This window comes from Sphaerodactylus townsendi, linkage group LG04 (genome assembly GCF_021028975.2).
Source record: "Sphaerodactylus townsendi isolate TG3544 linkage group LG04, MPM_Stown_v2.3, whole genome shotgun sequence".
NCBI classification, from domain to species: domain Eukaryota; kingdom Metazoa; phylum Chordata; class Lepidosauria; order Squamata; family Sphaerodactylidae; genus Sphaerodactylus; species Sphaerodactylus townsendi.
In genome coordinates this window covers 109,576,429-109,594,906 of record NC_059428.1, presented here as the reverse complement: position 1 = coordinate 109,594,906, position 18,478 = coordinate 109,576,429, and the positions used below count along the sequence as shown (strand labels likewise).

General features: G+C 42.3%; 1 protein-coding gene across 1 annotated transcript in view; it reads left to right on the top strand.

Annotated features, from left to right (window-relative positions):
- FARP1 (FERM, ARH/RhoGEF and pleckstrin domain protein 1) overlaps positions 1 to 18,478 on the top strand; it is a 224,522-nt gene that overhangs the window by 18,021 nt on the left and 188,023 nt on the right. The window lies entirely within an intron of this gene.

Genomic DNA, 18,478 nt, shown 5'->3' with positions numbered 1-18,478 from the left:
GTCTGAGCTCTTCATCACACAATATGTAGTATTTGAAGTATTTCAGCCTTTGGTTTTTAAATACCCTGTGTAGTTTATTGAACTCCTAGAAAGCTTTGTGTTGTCATTAAATGAATATTTCTCCTTTTTTAAGATTGTGGATTTCAATGTTTTCCTGCCAACAGTTCATGATATTGGAATGTTGGTTTTTTTGGGTTTTTTTCTTAAATAATATTTATTTCCATTTCTATACATTCCGTTTCAAAACTTATGTATAATGCTATTGGAATGTTGTGGGGTTTTCAGGCTGCATGGCCGTGTTCCAGTAGCATTTTCTCCTGATGTTTCACCTGCATCTGTGGCTGGCATCTTCAGAGCATCAGTAACAGGATCCTCTGAAGATGCTGTACACTATCAGAACATGAATTTTGGATTTCCTCGACTTGCCAGTCTTTGACAGGTATATATCAAGGCTGCTCCTTGTGTGGACCTTAGCAAGTGTATATTACTCACATTGGCATTTGAATGGATGATCTTATTTATTTATTTAAAACATTTTAATGCCACATCTCCACTCAGTTGACAATCCCCTACATTTAGAATCCTCAGGGTGTGTGTGTGTGTGTGTGACCCCCATGACTGGGAAATCCCAGGCGATCCTAATCTTGTCAGATCTTGGAAGCTCAGCAGGATAGGCCCTGTTTAGTATTTGAATGGGAGACCACTAGGGAGGTCCAGGGTTGCAAAGCAGAGGCGGGTAATGGCAAAACACCTCTGAATGTCTCTTGCCTTGAAAACCCTACGACGTTGCCATAAGTTGGCTGCAATGTGAAAGCCAAAAATGTGGTGAACAATCAAAAACATTAAAGCAAACTTCAAATATATCTATGTCTATATCTACACACATAGATATATAGATACACACATACACACAGCTACATAAAACACTTAAAAACAGCACTCATAAATGGGAAGAGTCAGTGAGGGAATGCCAAATGAAATAGAAAAGTCTTCATCCACTGGTGAAGGACGATGATTGGGGGGGGGGGGGGGGGGGCGAATCTCCCTGGGGAGGGAATTTGATCACTTTGTTGCCATGGTTATGAATGCCCTTTCTCAGGTTGCCACCCTTCTAGATTTAGACGATGGAGCATCCAGAGCTGACCATCTGTTAGTCATTGGGTAGATCCAGCTAACTCTCCTGCTTGTGAAAGAGAGGATCCTCTTTGACTACCACAAAGACTGTTCCTGGATTCATGGGACCTGCATGGACAAAAGCCATTTGGGATGGGAACAATGGAGAAAGGAAGGGGATTAAATTATACTGATAGAAGGAACTGGCTAGATCCAACCCGGATTAGATAATAAATAATCCTTGGAAATGTGCTAAAAATGACTACAGAATAGACTAGAACTATCATTATCTAATGCTGTAACATAAAAATCTTTATTCCACATTTTTGGAGTGAGTAAAAGGTTGTCTTAAAAACATTTAATGCGTTTCAAAAGAGAAGATATTTCAGAAAGTTTTTTTAACCTCCCCCCCACCCCCCCGGCTTTCACATCTCTAATACTAAACAGTTGCTTGATTTTCTGAACTGATTTTCAGATATTTGAGTAGACTCCAAGCAGAAATGTTATAGTTAAATTGTATTGTTTAGATGCTTAATGTGCCTGTGTAGCAGTGGCATAGCACCAAGGGGGGGGGGGCTGACGCATCGTGCTTGTATGGGGCGTTCCAGGGCGTGGCAGGGGTGCTGGGCGCATGCGTGCCCCAGATGTAGTTCCCCCTTGCTTCCAGCCCTGCTGTGCAGTTGTCAGCGTTTATTAGCAGAGATTATGTAGACTTTCCTCTTCATGAAAAGATCTGGTCATTTATGTTTTTGGAAGCACCATGTAGGTTTGGGTTCTTGTTAGAAAATCATAGTTGAAACCCCAGTGGTTGGCCTGGAATTCCTGCATTCTTTTGCTTCCTTTTTAGTGCCTAAAGCTTTGACCCTTTATTCCTAGATCAGGGGTCTGCAACCTGCGGCTCTCCAGATGTTCATGGACTACAATTCCCAATTGGCCATGGTGGCAGGGGCTGCTGGGAATTGTAGTCCATGAACATCTGGAGATCCGCAGGTTGCAGACCCCTGTCCTAGATAGAAGCAGCTTTGTGAAATAAACTGAGTAAGTTTTTGCTGGCTAAAGCTTTGGCATAGGATAAAGTTGTCCTAATTTGACCATTCAGTTTCTTGTCTGAGGCTGTGCCGAGGTATATCATTCTAGGACTGTTGAAGCTTGGAATGTGCCTATTCTGTTGAAAAAAAGTTTGTGGTCTGGTTGATTTTAAGCAGGTCTGGAAGATTTTTTTGACAGCCCAAACGATTTGATTCATTCCTATTGGAATATCAAGCAACAGACTCTTTTTTTAAAAAAAAATCACATGAATAAATGCATTAGCAGTCACAAAAAAGCTGCTATTACCTTCCCTACTATTATGAGAGGAGAAAAGCTGTATTGGTGTTTACTACTTGCGTATCTTAGGGAATTGAAGAATGTTTGAAAAGGGGATCTGTGCATATGATATAAACACAAATCTCTCTTCTGATAAAGAGGATTTTACAAGTTTAAAAATTGTGTCTGAAACCTGTTGAGCAGAAGACAAAATAAATATGATTGTATTCTCTGGCAGATTATTCCTATTTCAAAAACATTTTCAGCTTACTTTAAAATTATTTTCTATATGCAGCTTTAAATTCTTTGCCTGCCTCATCCCATTTTTATGAATGTTGCTTTTTTATTTGCTTCCTAAAAGTGTGGTTCCTGCTATTCTTTTTCTTTTTTCTTTTTGGTATAATAAATGAGATGGTTAAGCGTTATTTGGGCACTACAGTGCTGTGAAAAATAATTATCTGTTTAATCTGTAGTTTGACAGCTGCATTTAGTTAAAGGACACTGACATATTTCAAGAGTGAATATGGCTAGTAAAATGTGTGCTATTTTGCAGGAATCTAAAAGAAAGGTTGGATGCTGCTTTCAAAGTAAACATTAAAGATAAATAGCCTTACTTGGGATATGGATATTAATTAATTGATTGATTGATTGATTGATTGATTGATTGATTAATTAAGCTTTTATACCGCCCCATCCCCGGAGGGCTCTGGGCGGTGTACAGCAGAGGGAAAACAGTATAAGTAGTTAAAACATTTAAAAGCAGCGACAACCATAAAAACGTTCCTAATAAATATAATAAATTACAGTAAAATAGATGGCTTTCAATAGTCTACTATTGTAATTCCCTCCCCTCCCCCAAAAGGGGGGGGAAAGGCGTCCAGTATTCTAATCTAAAAATTCCCTCCCTCCGCCAAAAGGGAGGAATGGCGAGTCTGAGATGACAGTTGGCCCAGATGTCAGGGCCTGGCCCAGATGTCAGGGCCGGGCCCAGATGTCAGGGCCGGGCCAAGGGCGGGGGAACCGTCAACGGCCGGTTCCTCCAAAGACCCGGCGGAACAGCTCCGTCTTACAGGCCCTGTGGAACTCACCAAGGTCCCGTAGGGCCCGGACAGCTGGAGGGAGAGCGTTCCACCAGGCTGGGGCCAGAGCCGTAAAGGCTCTGGCCCGTGTGGAGGCCAGCCGTATCGCCGAGGGGCCAGGGACCACCAGTAAATTGGCCTCAACCGATCGGAGAGGCCGTGCAGGGACATATGGGGTGATGCGGTCTCGAAGATACGATGGTCCCAGGCCGCGTAAGGCCTTAAAGGTCAGTACCAGCACCTTGAAGATGATCTGGAATTCCACCGGGAGCCAGTGCAGCTGGCACAGTATAGGTTGAATATGTAGCCAGGTGGCGCTACCTGCAAGCAGACGCGCCGCTGCATGCTGGACCAGTTTTAGTCTCCGGATCAAATGCAAGGGAAGGCCCGCGTAGAACGAGTTACAATAGTCTAATCTGGAGATGACCGTTGCGTGGATCACAGTGGCTAGGCTAAAAGTGTCCTTTAAGAGGAGGAAAGTGTTTATTGAAGTGATATATTTGAAAATTCTTAAGCTGTTAGAAATAAGTGGATAAGAAAGGAAAAACCTTGACTGTGTACAATTTCTTCCTTCTCTTTAATGTGTGAACTATTAGACTGTTTTTTGTGCTTCATACTGGTTCTGATTATGGGTTACTGTATTGAAAGAAAAACATTAAAATGAAATAATATATTTGAAAGCAATCTGAATATCAGCGTTATGTTGACTATCCCCTTACTTCGAAGAAGTTGGGTGCTGGAATGTAAAAAACTGTTCTTTTTAGACTTTGGACTTCTATACTCTTTTCCACCAAAAGATCTAAGTGCGGTCAGTAGTGGTTTGGCGGAAGAGAAAGTAGCATGCTTCTACCATAAAAAATAGTCCCGAATGACCGTGAGCATTATATTCATTTTTAAGTGCAGTGTTTATCAAAACGGTTATTCTGTTCAGGGACTCTTTTGGTGTGTGTGTCTGTATGGGAGAACTGCAAAGTGAGGGAAGGCTTGAGAAGGGGGCATCTCAGTGCCCTTGTGCTGAGCGACCTTCCCAGTTGACTTGAGTTGCAGTGAAGGCCAAAAGAGGTGGCGAGAGGGGGCAGGGCAAGGTGTAGAAGGCAAACAACTCCCTTTGAAGGCACCCGATAAATTGGATCCTGGCTTCCTGCGAGCTGAAGAGTCAGCCTCCTGCTCCTCTTCCTTGGAGGGAAAAAAGAGAGTGCATGCAAGATGAGGCAGCCTGTTTGTGTTATACAGCCTGTTTGTATGAAAAGCAGCAGATCTTTCGAACAGAGTGGGAAAACAGAGCAAGGTAGGCACTAGGACCCAAGCAAAACATTCAGCAACAAAGAAGGTCCAGGAAGTGGCAGCAGATAAATATATAAGTCTACTTTGATCTTTTGATGGAAAACAGTATACTTATCCTTAGGATCCACAGATTGTGACTGGGCATAGTAGGAACCCACTATTTTCTACTAGCTGGTTGTGAAGTGCAATCCCACCACAATATAAGACTAACAGTAAGATAATTCCTAGACTGATTGACTTTATACTGATCGGATGAAGAAAAGGAAAATGTTTTACATCTGAGATTCTGTTTACGCTGCAAAATCTATATGTATAGTACTTTAACATGTTATAAAAATCTTGTGTTTGGGTTAACAGGTACAATACTTAGTTAAATCAGAATTTTGTGTTTCTTCCAGATAGCCCAGGGTCTGTTAATTCCCATCAGCCTCACCAGCATGGCCAATTGGCCATGCTGACAGAGGCTGATGGGAATTGTAGTTCCTGAACATCTGGAGAGCCGCAGGTTCCCTACCCCTGGGCTAAACACTTGTTCGAAGGAGCTAATTACAAAAATGAAGAGGAACAACGAATTGCACAGAACCAAAGCACTTTGAAGGCTAATGAATTTTGGGAGGCAGGAATTCATAGACTAGGATTCACTTTTTCAGATACATTTTATCCTGATTTGGAGGGAAGGGATCATAGCTTAGTGACTGAATTTATAGTATATAGTGCAGAAGATCCCTTGGGTTTAAACCCTGGCATCTCCAAATAAAAGGATCTTGGGTAGCAGGACTGGAAAGACTCTGAGGCTCTGTGCCAGTCACAGTAAATCAGGGACCAAAGACAGCTTCATATGTTCAAGGCGATAGGCCTGTGTATCCTTACATGAGAATAAGCCCCATTACATTCAGTAGGATTTACTTCTGAAAGCACAGGATCAGATTGCACATCATTGAAATTCCCTCGACCATTCAGTTTGGTGGGAAATCACTAGCAGATCTGATTCCAGTTTTAAAGAACACTTGAGAGTTCAAAAGCAGGGACAAAATGGAATGGTTTTCAATGTGGTGCTGGGATGAGAATTCTGAGATCATTGACAACTGTCTGCGATCCAAAGAAATAGAGAGCCAAGGTACCAGTTTGGGTCCCTGCCTCAGCCTGGAACTTTTAAAAACAAGGCATATACTCAAGTGCCAGTTATCTATTGCCGCAAAACAGTTATGTTTATAAAAGCAAAATAAGAGTTTGGATTTTGTAGTGCAATCCTATGCATGCTTACTCAGAAGTAAACCCCATTATTTTCAGTGTATAGTATCTGAGGAACCCTTTGGTATTCCAATGCTGCTCACCAACTTTCCAAAATCTAGGTTATTTGACTCTTTCTGCTATTTGTGTTTACAGCCAAAGGCGTAGCTCCAAGGAGGTGGGGGGAGGGGTGTGTGAAGCACCGGGCACATGCCCCTGTGGGGACGTGGCGGGGCGTTCCAGGGCAGGGCGAAGGACACACAGGTGCACCTAGCGCTTTCCCCCCTTGCTATGCCTCTGTTTACAGCAATATGGGCTCATACCTGTCAGTATGTGATTCAGGGTTCCTGTGTCTTGTTTGGGTCAAAGTAGGGGAGAGGCATCAATTTCTTTGCCCAAGGAAAATTTTTCATAGGTGAGTAGCAGAATATGCCTTGCCAACATATCTCTGTTCCCACCCTACTATTGCTTGTAATTTTAAATATAAAAATATCCATGCATCTCATGGAGCTCTGATTTATAAAAGCTTCTTCTGGAACAAATTTTATTAGTTTTTAAGGTGCCACTGGGCATCTGTTTAATTTTTACTGTAACAGACAGACACAGCTAGTCCTTTGAAAGAGTAGTAGGTGGGTGCTACTTCTAAAGAAATACAGCGTCTAAACCAAAGTGCTGTTCATGGTGGTAAAGTGTTAGTCCTTTTTTCGGAAACACTTGTGTGTTGACAGTGTGCTATAATATGTTTTATGCTTCTGCTTGTGCAAGAGTTTGTGCAAACTGTTTCCCAGCTTCTTGCACAAGTGTCCAAAAACATTCTCTTGAATTTAATTTCACTAGTTTTGTGCAACATTCCAGTGTGAGGTGTCAAATAGCTCTCCTTCAAGCAGAATACACCTTCTGCATGCATGTTAAGTCCATAATGTCTAAAGTATGGCCAGCTCATTTTATAAATCTTTCTTGAATATTTTGGAAGTTTCAAAATCTTGTGTGTCTTTGTCAATAGGTTAGAGTTTTATTGATTGGTTCTTTTAACCTTTATTAGTTTATTACAAGATGCAGTGTGATGCTGCCATAAATCATTACTTAGGTGGGCTGGCTTGTGCAACTCATCTTAATGCTTGCCTAAGCATGTCCATCATTGATGAAAAACATATTTTTAAACTTCTGATCAAAATGTGTAATTGTTAAACTGGTATCTTACAGTATTGCAGAACTTGGAGCCAAGCAATCAATGCATTAGGCTTTCCCCCTTCAGACTGTAAGAGCTGTAATTCTTAAGCCTGCCTTGTACTCCTTCGACTCTGGTATAGAGTATGTGCGTTTAAAATGCCACCAACTCGCAGATGACTTATGACGACCATTGCAAGGAGCTTTCAAAGCAAGTGAGAAGCAGAAGTGGTTTGCCATTGCTTTCTTCGGCACAGTCTTCCTTGGAGGTCTCCCATCCAAGTACTGAGCCTGCTTAGTGTTTGAGATCTGAGGAGATCAGGCTGTACCATGTTCCCTTGCCTCCTGGAGTGAGGTACAGCTTTTGAGAAATGAAAATGTTTGTTGTGCTTTGCCAAGCCAGGATGCAGTTTAGCTGCCAGCCTGAAGCAAAAGAAGCTTGCTTTGTTGCTTTTGGTTTGCAAAATGGAGCAAAGTTTTAAGGTTTGCAGTGTGCATCTCTGCCTTATGGTCAGTAGACACTCTGTGTTCGCTGGAAAATTACAACTTCACCCATCCTTTGAGTTCATCATTGTCCATCATTGATTTCTTTAGAATCAGATACTAACTTTGAGGCAAGAGGGCCAGGGAAATATTGTTGCTTGGGTGGGTGCATGAGTGAGTGAGAATAGCTGTGTGTGCTAACATAAGAACATCTCAGCTTGGGAGATATTTATTACTAGAACTTGTACAGAGAATCGGATAAATTCAGAATAGCATATAAATTGGATTAGTTTTATAACTCTAGAATGTTCCATGGCTGTCATCTCTTGTCCAGTTCAAGAATCCTTTCACGCCGTTAGGAATGAAAATTATAGTTTTGAATTATGTGATGTGTAACTGAGCTGGCCATCTCAAGTTAAGCCTTTAAAACAGAGAGCAGGCTTGCCTTAACTATTTTAATGATGGCAGTTCTATTCCACTCAGAGCCACAGAACACTTTGAAGCTCTCAAAAAGTACTTAGTACTAGAAATTTGTTTCCCATTATGTGAGCATAACAAAGTATGCATGATTCTTGCTCTGCACTGCAGCCATAATTCTTGATAAAATCCCCCCAGCTTTCTTGTACAGCTTTAAGCAGATGGCTGTTAATATTGGGCTGGGTTGGATCCTTCTTTTTTCACATTGGTATAGGAGGGAGAAGACCCTTTTCACTGCTGAAAAAGCTGTATTCAGGGTCAGGGAGTCACCATGGACAAAACAACACGTGGGAAAGGACTACAGTGAGAAGGGGAGTCAAACAATTTTACCTCTTCTGGCAAGATCTGAAAATAAATGAGCAATAAATGTTTTATCTGAATTTCCTCCTAAAAATGAAAGGTTATTATCTCTAAAATTAAAATACTAAATTATCTCAGCGTTTTATTTCTTGCAATATCACATTCCATTAATGAGCAGCATGTACACTTGCATATTTCTTGTTAATTCACATAGTTTTGTTTTAGTCAGAAGGTGCCCCTATTTTGGGTCCGAAGCATGAAACCGCAAACTTTTATTTCCTGCTGCAAATGGTGATCCCTGCCAGTTTCACAGAAGAAGCTGCTGACCATTCTGAACCATGACAGAGGCCCTTCCACACATGCAGAATAATACACTTTCAATCCACTTTCACAATTGTTTGTAAGTGGATTTTGCTATTCTGCACAGTAAAATCCATCTGCAAAGTCCATTGAAAGTGGATTATTCTGCATGTGCGGAATTATTCTGCATGTGCGGAAAAGGCCTAAGAGTTCCAGAGTGGGTCAAAGGTTCCTGTGCTACCTCAGGTGTTTTTTTTAATTACCTTGCTTCTGATCCCGCATTTACTGTTGTTTCTTATAAAGTACTTTGTTGAGGATCATGATTTAATGCAGACAAGATTCCCTCAAACTAGGGATGTAAACTTTATTTAATAAAGCTGTTGTTTGATGTGTAAAATATATATATTATATGTCACAATATATACAGCCCTCATATATCCTTACAGACATCAGCTCTGCTACTGATTCTGTTAGGAGACCAGTGTTTCACTGATGGGCTTGTGTGCAGATGATTAACAGTAAGGTAGCATTGGAAGACAGACATTCTGCAGGTACAAACGAATCTCGAATGCACAGTTTACACTCGGCCAATTTCCCAAGCTTTGGAAAACGTTTGTGGGGAGGACCTGTGGTTCAGTGGAAGAGCCTTTGCTTTGTGTGCAGAAGTCCCTGGTATTTCCTCTTAAGAGGACCAGGTAGTAAGTGATCTGCTGTTGATGCTGCCCATATTGAGTAAAAGACAGTACTAACTTTGAATGAGTGGTGGTCTATTTCAGTATCAGGTAGACCCAGGGATGTAGGTCTAGATTTTTTATGGGAGGGGTTCGGGGGGCCACACCCCCACCCGCCCCTAGGGCATGGCCATGCCTTCCCAAGCCCCGCCCCTGGCCTAGTGCTTATAAAAGCAGCTCTCCGAGGTCAGGGGTGGCAGACCCCCTGCCCTCCCCTGCCCCTCCCCTCTGGGCAGAGGCATAGAGGGAAAATGGAACCTGGTGCAAAATCTGAGCCCCCCCCCCCCCCGGCAGCCGCTGTGATGCTGGAATCCACTCCCAAACAGCATAACTTTCAATGGTGTTTAAACTAGAGAGCCCAAATTCTCCTTTTAAATCCACCTTAAAGGGAGAATCTGGGGTCCCTAGTTAAACAACATTGAAAGTGATGCTGTCTTGGGGTGGATTATCTCCCACCCTGAAACATCATCACTTTCAACGTGGTGTAGTGGTTAAGAGCAGGTGTATTCTAATCTGGAGGAATCGGGTTTGATTCCCTGCTCTGCCCCTTGAGCTGTGGAGGCTTATCTGGGGAATTCAGATTAGCCTGTGCACTCCCACACACGCCAGCTGGGTGACCTTGGGCTAGTCACAGCTTTTCGGAGCTCTCTCAGCCCCACCCACCTCACAGGGTGTTTGTTGTGAGGGAGCAAGGGCAAGGAGATTGTAAGCTCCTTTGAGTCTCCTACAGGAGATAAAGGGGGATATAAATCCCAACTCTTCTTCTTCTTCTAAACTGAGGACCTCAGATTCTCCCTTTAAATCCAGGGTGAGGGGGGGGGATTTAAAAGGGGGATCTGGGGAAATTAAGGGGTGCCTGCTGTCAGGGGTACCAATTAAGCTAGAAGCACCAAACTTCTAGGCATTCCTTTAGGAGTTCTTTCGTAATGATGTTTGTCTAGGTTTGGTGAAGTTTGGTTCAGGGGGTCCAAAGTTATGGACCCTCAAAGGTGTAGCCCCCATCTCCTATTAGGTCCCATTGGAAACAGTGGGTGATGGGGGCACCCCCTTTGGGAGTCCATAGCTTTTGACTCCCTAGACCAAACTTCACAAAACCTGGGTGGTATCAATAAGAGACTCTCCTGGTAGTACATCCCAGGTTTGGTGAAGTTTGGTTCAGGATGTCCAAAGTTATGGACCCTCAAAGATGTAGCCTTCATCTTCTATTATCTCCCATTGAGCTAATAGAGTGGAGGATGGGGGCACACCCTTTGGGAGTCCATAACTTTGGACCCCCTGAACCAAACCTCACCAAACCCAGGTAGTATCATCAGGAGAGTCCCCCAAACAATCCCTGCAAGTTTGGTGCTGCTAGTCCAAACAATGCGCCCCCTGTAGGCCAAAAACCAAAAAAGCACTAAAATGTTTTTAAAACCCACAAACGGAGGGGCGGCGCTTTGGACATGAATGCGGGGGTTCAAACCCGAGAACCCCCCCTTACCTACATCCATGGGTAGACCCTAATTGTTCAATAAAGCAGTTGTTAGACGTATAAAAATATAACCTTAATAAGCTTGCAGTCTGTCTACCCCCACATGACACTGGAAACTTTCTTTCTTTTGCACGAATGGATTGTTTACTGTTTTACATCCCTGCTCGAAACCACAGTTTGCAAATGTACTTCAAACCATAGTTCAGTCTCTTGGCTTGTAAAATAATCGTAGTTTGCTTTAAAGCATGCATGTTAGCTTTTCCAACCACTCACAGACAGGGCAGTAGTAGAATTAGGAGGCATGAATAGCAGCAGGACACACAGAGGCAGTTCTGGAGGGGCTCATAACCCAGAAAGTGGACCTCTGTGACCCACTTGCAGGTCTTGATTAACAAGTTGAAAACCAAATTGCTCCTGGCTTGTTTTTAAATACTGGTGTCTCAATGAAATCCAGTGACTGGATATGCATGTCTGGATACTTCCATAGTTCTTCTATTGAAATCTGGAAAGAAATCTGATTCTTTTGCCCTTTCAACGTGCGCTGCTTGGTTTTCACATTAAAGGGCTATGTAGGTGAGTGAGAACAAAACCTTCCAGCTGGTACAACAGTTTTATTTATATAACGTGCCTGCACAAAATATCAGATGTGTTTGAGGTTTATTTAATTGCATTAAAAGACACTTATGTAAACACTGAGTTGAAAAGTTCACCTCATAGGGTACGCATCTATGTTCTTTACCCCTGAAGACCTCATTGTATTGGATTCTGTGTTCTCGCTCTGAAGTAGACTGGTATCTTAATGTTTTATTTAACTGTTTAGATGTTAATACCCTGATGTGTACATATTGGAGGAGCCAAAGTGGCTTACCCAATTCTCCCATCCTTCATTTTATCATCACACCAACAAGCACCTTCTTTAGTAGGTTAGACTGAGAGGGAGCAACCGGTCCAAGGTCTTAACATTTTTTTTAAAATAGCTAATCTGTGATAGACTTGAAGCTTGTCAATGTCTGTGGCCTCTCCTAAAATGCACATATTATTATGCTGAAATGTTCAGAAAGGATCCACTGTGAGAATATTTTCTGCATTGTATATCACTGTGAAAACTGATGCTTATCTGGCAACGTGGCCCTTTCCAAATAAATCACCTAAAACATTTCTCAAACGTTTTCAATCTCCCCCCTTTACCATGATATATGCCCACACTAACTCCCTCAAAATGATCCATGGCAGATTTTACATGATCCTCTCCCCTTTTTTAGGTAGATGTTGAATTGATGTTTCAGTGCTTCATAGCCTCATGGTGCGATTCTGTACTCATATACTCAATTCAAAGATTACCCACCCACCCCCAATAAAAAACAAACAAATGTGCAAACAAACAGGCGAGTGGGAATGGGGTGAGCACATAAAATGAGTGACCCCGAGGAGAAAGTTCAGGGATGGTACAGAAGCGTGGAAAATGTTGTAAATAGATTGCACAGGCAACTGAAGATGTTTTAAAAATGTTTCAACCAAATAGTTGTTTAAAAAAGACATTAATTTAAAATGTTTTGAGGCTGCAAATAAAACATTTTGAGACTCAAATGGGGTAAAACAATGCGGAGCTCCATGGAGGAAATGTTTTATTTCCTGCTTCAAAAAGTTTTAAAAGGTTTGTGCGTGAAGGGCCTGTATTTCACATCAAAATTGTGGTTTAATTATTTGCCATTTTTTGTGTTACCACCCAATGCAGTTTAGAACCTCTGACTTTTAGGACAAATGGAAGACGTCAGTATTGATTGTATGGCCCTTAGAAGCAATTTTAAGACTAAAATAGAATACAAAGATCTAATGGTTAGAAACTGTAGTAGATGAAATTTGTCCCAGATGAAGTGAGCTTCTTCTGGTATCAATTCTGTAAGTATACAGGGTGCCCTGTACTTCTGTTTATTTGGACAAAGCAGTGAATATGACGGTGATAAATGTAACTCATGTATTTCAAATTGTTACCGCTGCTGCTTGGGTAACATTAAGTGATTTTATTTCAGGCAACGTAGTGAGGCGCAGGAAGCCGGTGTTCTTCGAAAACAGAATGTTTTTATTCAAAACTGATTGATACAGCTCAGGCAGGGGACCGCGTGGCCGTAACCTTTTATACACGAAGATCAAAAGAGGGCAAGGGGGCAGGTAAGAGGGTAGGTCTCTTACCTTGTAACAATAAAGAGACATCAACACACATAAAAGAAAGGTACACAGTTACAACTTTGTGAATGGAACTCCGGGATCTCGCTGTCAGGCGTCCTCCCGCGAGACTTTAGGATAGTGCAGAAACAGGGAGTGAAGAGTGTCCATTCATAAAACTAGGTGAGACTGTTAACGTACCCAGGTATCTGGTTATCAGATGGGCCTCTTCCTTGAGTTATGTCCTGATGTCTCAGTCTCAGTCCCGCAACAAAAGAAAGTTCAAATGGTCCAATGATGGTCCAGACACGTTCGCCAACGGCTGGGGGCGTCTGGGTTGCCGTCATCAAATTCAATTTGCAATTCCAAGAGGGTCTGTTGTCTTTGCTAAGGAGATTTGGCTGGGTGTTGGTCTGAACTGAATTCCAAGACCAACTTCCTTGAGTTCCAATGTTAACTATTACAAGTTAATGAGACTTACTAATATAAAATAACATTTTTATCATCCTAAACATTGCTAAACCTAGCTGAGTTCTACAGCTGACATCAAACATAAACATGAGGCAAATAATGAATCTAACACCAGAGAGCTTACAATAAGTCTTATAAAACAAAATCAGGGAGAGAACCATCTGAAACCTTGGCAGAACCACGTATACATATCCCTATGGGGACTACTGGGTAACACTGGTCTTTTTGCTCTGGTCCTTGACCAGAGCAATAGGCTGAGCAATAGGCTCAGGAAAATATTTTTTATATTTTCCTGGTGCTAACAAAGTGAGTCATAAAACTAAGAATTGAAAATTTTGGTTTTCTTGAGCAACTAAAAGTTAGTCTTACCTACTCCCACTGATAAATTGTCAAATAGGTTTGTGTGTGTGGTTTTCCCCCCTGAATTCATATTAATATTTATCAGGTCCTAGATGCTTGACTAAAATATTGCAGTTTTAAGATAATTGGGCGTCTTAAATAATTTATACTCTGCACAGTTACCCACTGTTTATAAAGGCCTCTGAATTTCCAAATAAGGAATACCAAGAGTTGAAAATCTGCTATTCTGAACTTTCTGTAAAAGGCTGAGGAGTGCTTTTGTTTTGTTTGTAAAGACAAAATCAAGTTTTGCGCCTCCAATGATGAGTGGTGACACCATCCCAGTTGATACATTTTGGTTCCTTATCTCTTTCCCAGCTGTCTTTTGCATAGATAAGGGCTCCCTTCACTTAGCATGGCTTGAACATTTGCCACTTCTTGACTCTGCTGATTCCAACCATATGCAGTCTTTCAGTTACATCATGAACCCTTTCATCATTATGCTTCTTTTGGTCTCCTTTTTTTAAACATAAACCCATTTACAATATTCTTATCATTGAACCAATGATGCTCCTGTCATTATGAAACATCTTTCATCATGTCAGGCAGGGAGGGAAGGCCAAGTGTTTTGCGAGAGAAAGAAAGCAGCAGCAGCCCATGTAGTTGGCTGAAAATATATCCCTGCCATTTTAGGAGAGTTGGGTGTAGCAGTTTTACCAGTGTGTTTCATATACCAGAGCTGTGACTGGCATGCACCATGCTGGCATGCAGACACTGGGAAGATTGCACAGTGATGTGGGATAACCTCACAATCTGGCATCAGGTTCTGCTAACTAGGCACTAGCTGCACACCTGTACGGTGCTAGAGGCACAGCCCCTAGTGTCTTGGATGCCCTCTGATAAGGGTACTGTCCCTAATGCAACGTTATTCACCAGGAGCTGGGATATTCAGCCATTTGAGCTGCTGTTACCCACCATATCATGACTGGTTGCTGTGAGGGATAGCCTCCTCTTATGGAGAAAGCGTTTGTAAAAAAAAAAGGGATAGCTTTTTGCCTCCATACCAGAGCCTTGCTTTGATTCTTTTTTTTTGTGACAGAAGTTACAGACTGAGCTGGTGAGACCTTTGCCCTCTGCATTGTGGAACACCCACTTTTCCTGCAATTCAGAACATCTTAGGTCGATTCCGCACTTGCGTTATCGACCTAAGTTCGAGCTGCGTTCGACCTAAGTGCTCCACACAACCACTGGGATCGATGTGGTTTTGTACCAGCTTCGCCACGTGTAGTGGTCAAATTTCCAACTCCAGTTGCGAACTACTACTTTTTCAGGGAACCACACTCGAACTCAGCTCAATTCCAGTAAAGTGCGGAATCTCTGGTGCCAGGATTCCCCCAATCATAGCTGAGTGTATCGGGCATTTGTACAGCTGGCCAATCAAAAAACGCCACCTTCATCCCTCCATTCCTGTGGCAGTTTTTTTTTATAATGTGTGTGGGGATAGACAGAACATGGCCGTAGAACAGTAGCCAATCGGAAGGGAGCGGCGAAGAGGCACAGGATGATTCCGCCCTCCGAGCTGGGATCAAGCTGGTTTCAGTGGGGAACAACAATCTAGGTTAGTACCCTTCTCAGGGAACTGGGTCGAACCTATTTTACTCGAGTGCGGAATTGCCCCTAGTAGCTGCTTCTTAAACCATGTTTTGTAGTGGTTAATATTGTCAGGTCGAGGGGCTGTAGAGCCGATTGTGGTGTGCACTATAAAAGGTAATTGGCTGGTAGACTGAAAGTGGCAGGCAGAGCTGGGTTTCTTTGTGCCACCTTCTTTTGGCTTTGTAGCTCAGGTTGTGGCTATGGTGCCACGCTGTGCCACGCAGACTACTCCACAAAGTGTGGGATCCTTGTGGATACGGCCTGAGATTTACTATACTATTTCTAATAGTATAACTAAATCAGCAATTTTTGATATAACTGTAAAACTAATCTGACAAATTATTCTAAAAATGAAACCTTTATCTATAAATATTAAGATTATACCAGCAAGAATGAGTCTTTCTGCTCATTCTATGCAGAGATTCGGGCCAAGTTCCTAACCCCTGCACTGAGAACTGACTCTTCTGTCGCAGCTTTGACATCCTTTTTATTGAATAGCCCTTCTGCAGATCTGTGTGAGAGGGTAGTTAGTTTCCTACAGGGTACTATTCATCTTTACATTGTTAAGAATAAGTGTTAATCTTAGGTATTGTAAAACCTATAACACGTATTTTTATAATTTTGTTTTCTATTCTGTTTTCTATTACTCTTTAATGTTAATCAACTGTGTCTCCTTTTAATTATTATAGTGGTTTATATTTTTGATGCCAAGGAAGGCTTATATATGTATTATTTATTTATTTATTTATTTATTTATTTATTTATTTATTTATTTATTTATTTATTTATTTATTTATTATTCCACTTTTATACCGCCCTCCCCCGAAGGGCTCAGGGCGGTTTACAACATTAAATAAAACAGTGGATATGTTGAAAATTAAAACAATTTAAAAGCAGCATTCGGTTATATCAATTAAAATAAGATGGCCTCCAGCTATTAAAATCTCTACATAAGGGAGCAGCAGGTTTTAGTTGTTTCTGGGCACCCTATCAGCAGCTGGACTCTCCAAAGCCCGGGCGGAATAACTCGGTCTTGCAGGCCCGCGGAACTCGGCATATCCCGCGAGGGCCCGGACAGTTGGAGGAAGAGCATTCCATCAGGCAGGCCAGGGCCGTAAAAGCCCTGGCCCTAGTGGAGGCCAGCCGCATCATAGAGGGGCTGGGATCAGTAGCAGGTTGGCCTCTGCTGAACGCAGAGACCGACGTGGGACGATGGGGCCAGACGGCCTCTCAGATACGGTCCCAGACCGCAAGTCCTTAAAGGTTAACACCAATACCTTGAAGACAATCTGAACTCAACTGGAAGCCACGCAGGCTTATGCAACACGGCGGATGTGGTCTCTAGGCACCTCCTGCGGAGCAAACGAGCCGCCGTGATGCCACCAGTTTTCTACTTCCGATCAGCCGCATGGGAAGGCTAGCGAGAGCCGAAGTTGCAATAGTCTAGCCTGAGGTGACCGTTGCATGGATTACAGTGGCCAGGTCCGCCTGGGAGAGGAAGGGGGCCAGTCGCCGGGCTTGTCGAAGATGAAAAAACGCAACCCGGGTTACATGGGCCACCTGGGTCTCCATTGAAAGAGACGAATCCAGGTGGACCCCCCAGGCTGCGGACGGAAGGGGTCGGTGCCAATGAGACCCCCACACACCGGGCGGCTGGAAATCCCCCCCCCCCCCACGGCCTAGCCAGAGAATCTCCGTCTTCGTTGGATTCAGCTTTAACCTGCTCTGCTTCAACCAACCAGCTACCGCCTCCAAACAGTGCTGTAGAGCTGCAGGGGCGGTATTTAAAAAGCCCTAGGCACTTTTTAGTACAGCTAAATAGAAAAATATTTTAAATAGAAAACGAAGACATATAAAATCTGACAAGCAGAGCTTTCCTTGTTGCTGTTCCCTATTTTAAGATCTCCAGTGGTCTAACTGGGCCTTGAAATGCAAAGAATGACCAGATCTATTATTAGTGCATGTTTGTTCAGGCAGGAGGTTACATTCCTGTTTCTCCTGTTTTGTTACATGCTGTTAATGATCATTGATCAGGACATAAAAGGCATCAGGGATGGAAAGGCAATTATCGAACTTAGACAAATACGCAGTAGCAGCAGGCTCAGTTTGAAACTCAGACCAGGTGTCAGAAGGACAAAGGAAACGAGTTGAATTAAAACTTTGAAATGATGTGTGTGGTTTGACATATCAGACTAATGATACTTTCATTGCGTATCAAATCGTAAAGCAACATACATTAATGAGAATTTGTGCTTCGCTCCATCTTAATAGTTGTCCTTTATGAGGAGGATGGAGGAATCATGAGATTGTGGAGGGCAAGGAAGTTCATGTAGGAGTTATAATATTCATTTCTGTAATACAGTTCTCAGATTTCGTGAAAGTCTCTGGTTTCTTTTCTTGATACTTCCTGGTTTTTAGCACAAGGAGTAGATCGGTAGATATTTAAACAGCGGGATCCTGGTGCTTGTTTTACTATTTAGAAGAAGAGTAGTAATCATAGGGTTGGGTACATTTTGGAATTCCTTCTTCAGAGACACTTACCCTGCCTCATGTATTGAACCAGTCCTGGATTAACTATTAAGCAAAATGAGCACATGGTTAAGACCTCAAATAAAGAGGGACCCATAGAGCCCCCCCCCACTCTCTGCTAAGTATTGTAGCAGATTTGTTGTGTCAGGTTAATTTTGAGGATACGATCAAATACTTTGCAATTAAAAAGTTCGGGAGAAAGCTTCATGTAGTATAAATAAAGTTATTAGTAATCAACAATGAACATTATTTTGCATCTTTGATCTGTGTAAGTTAAAATCCTATGTATCTTCAAGGCAAGAAAGCAATGGAACCATACATGTTTTGTTTCATACAATTAATTTATGTATTATAATATGTATATTCTATGGTTTACTACTATT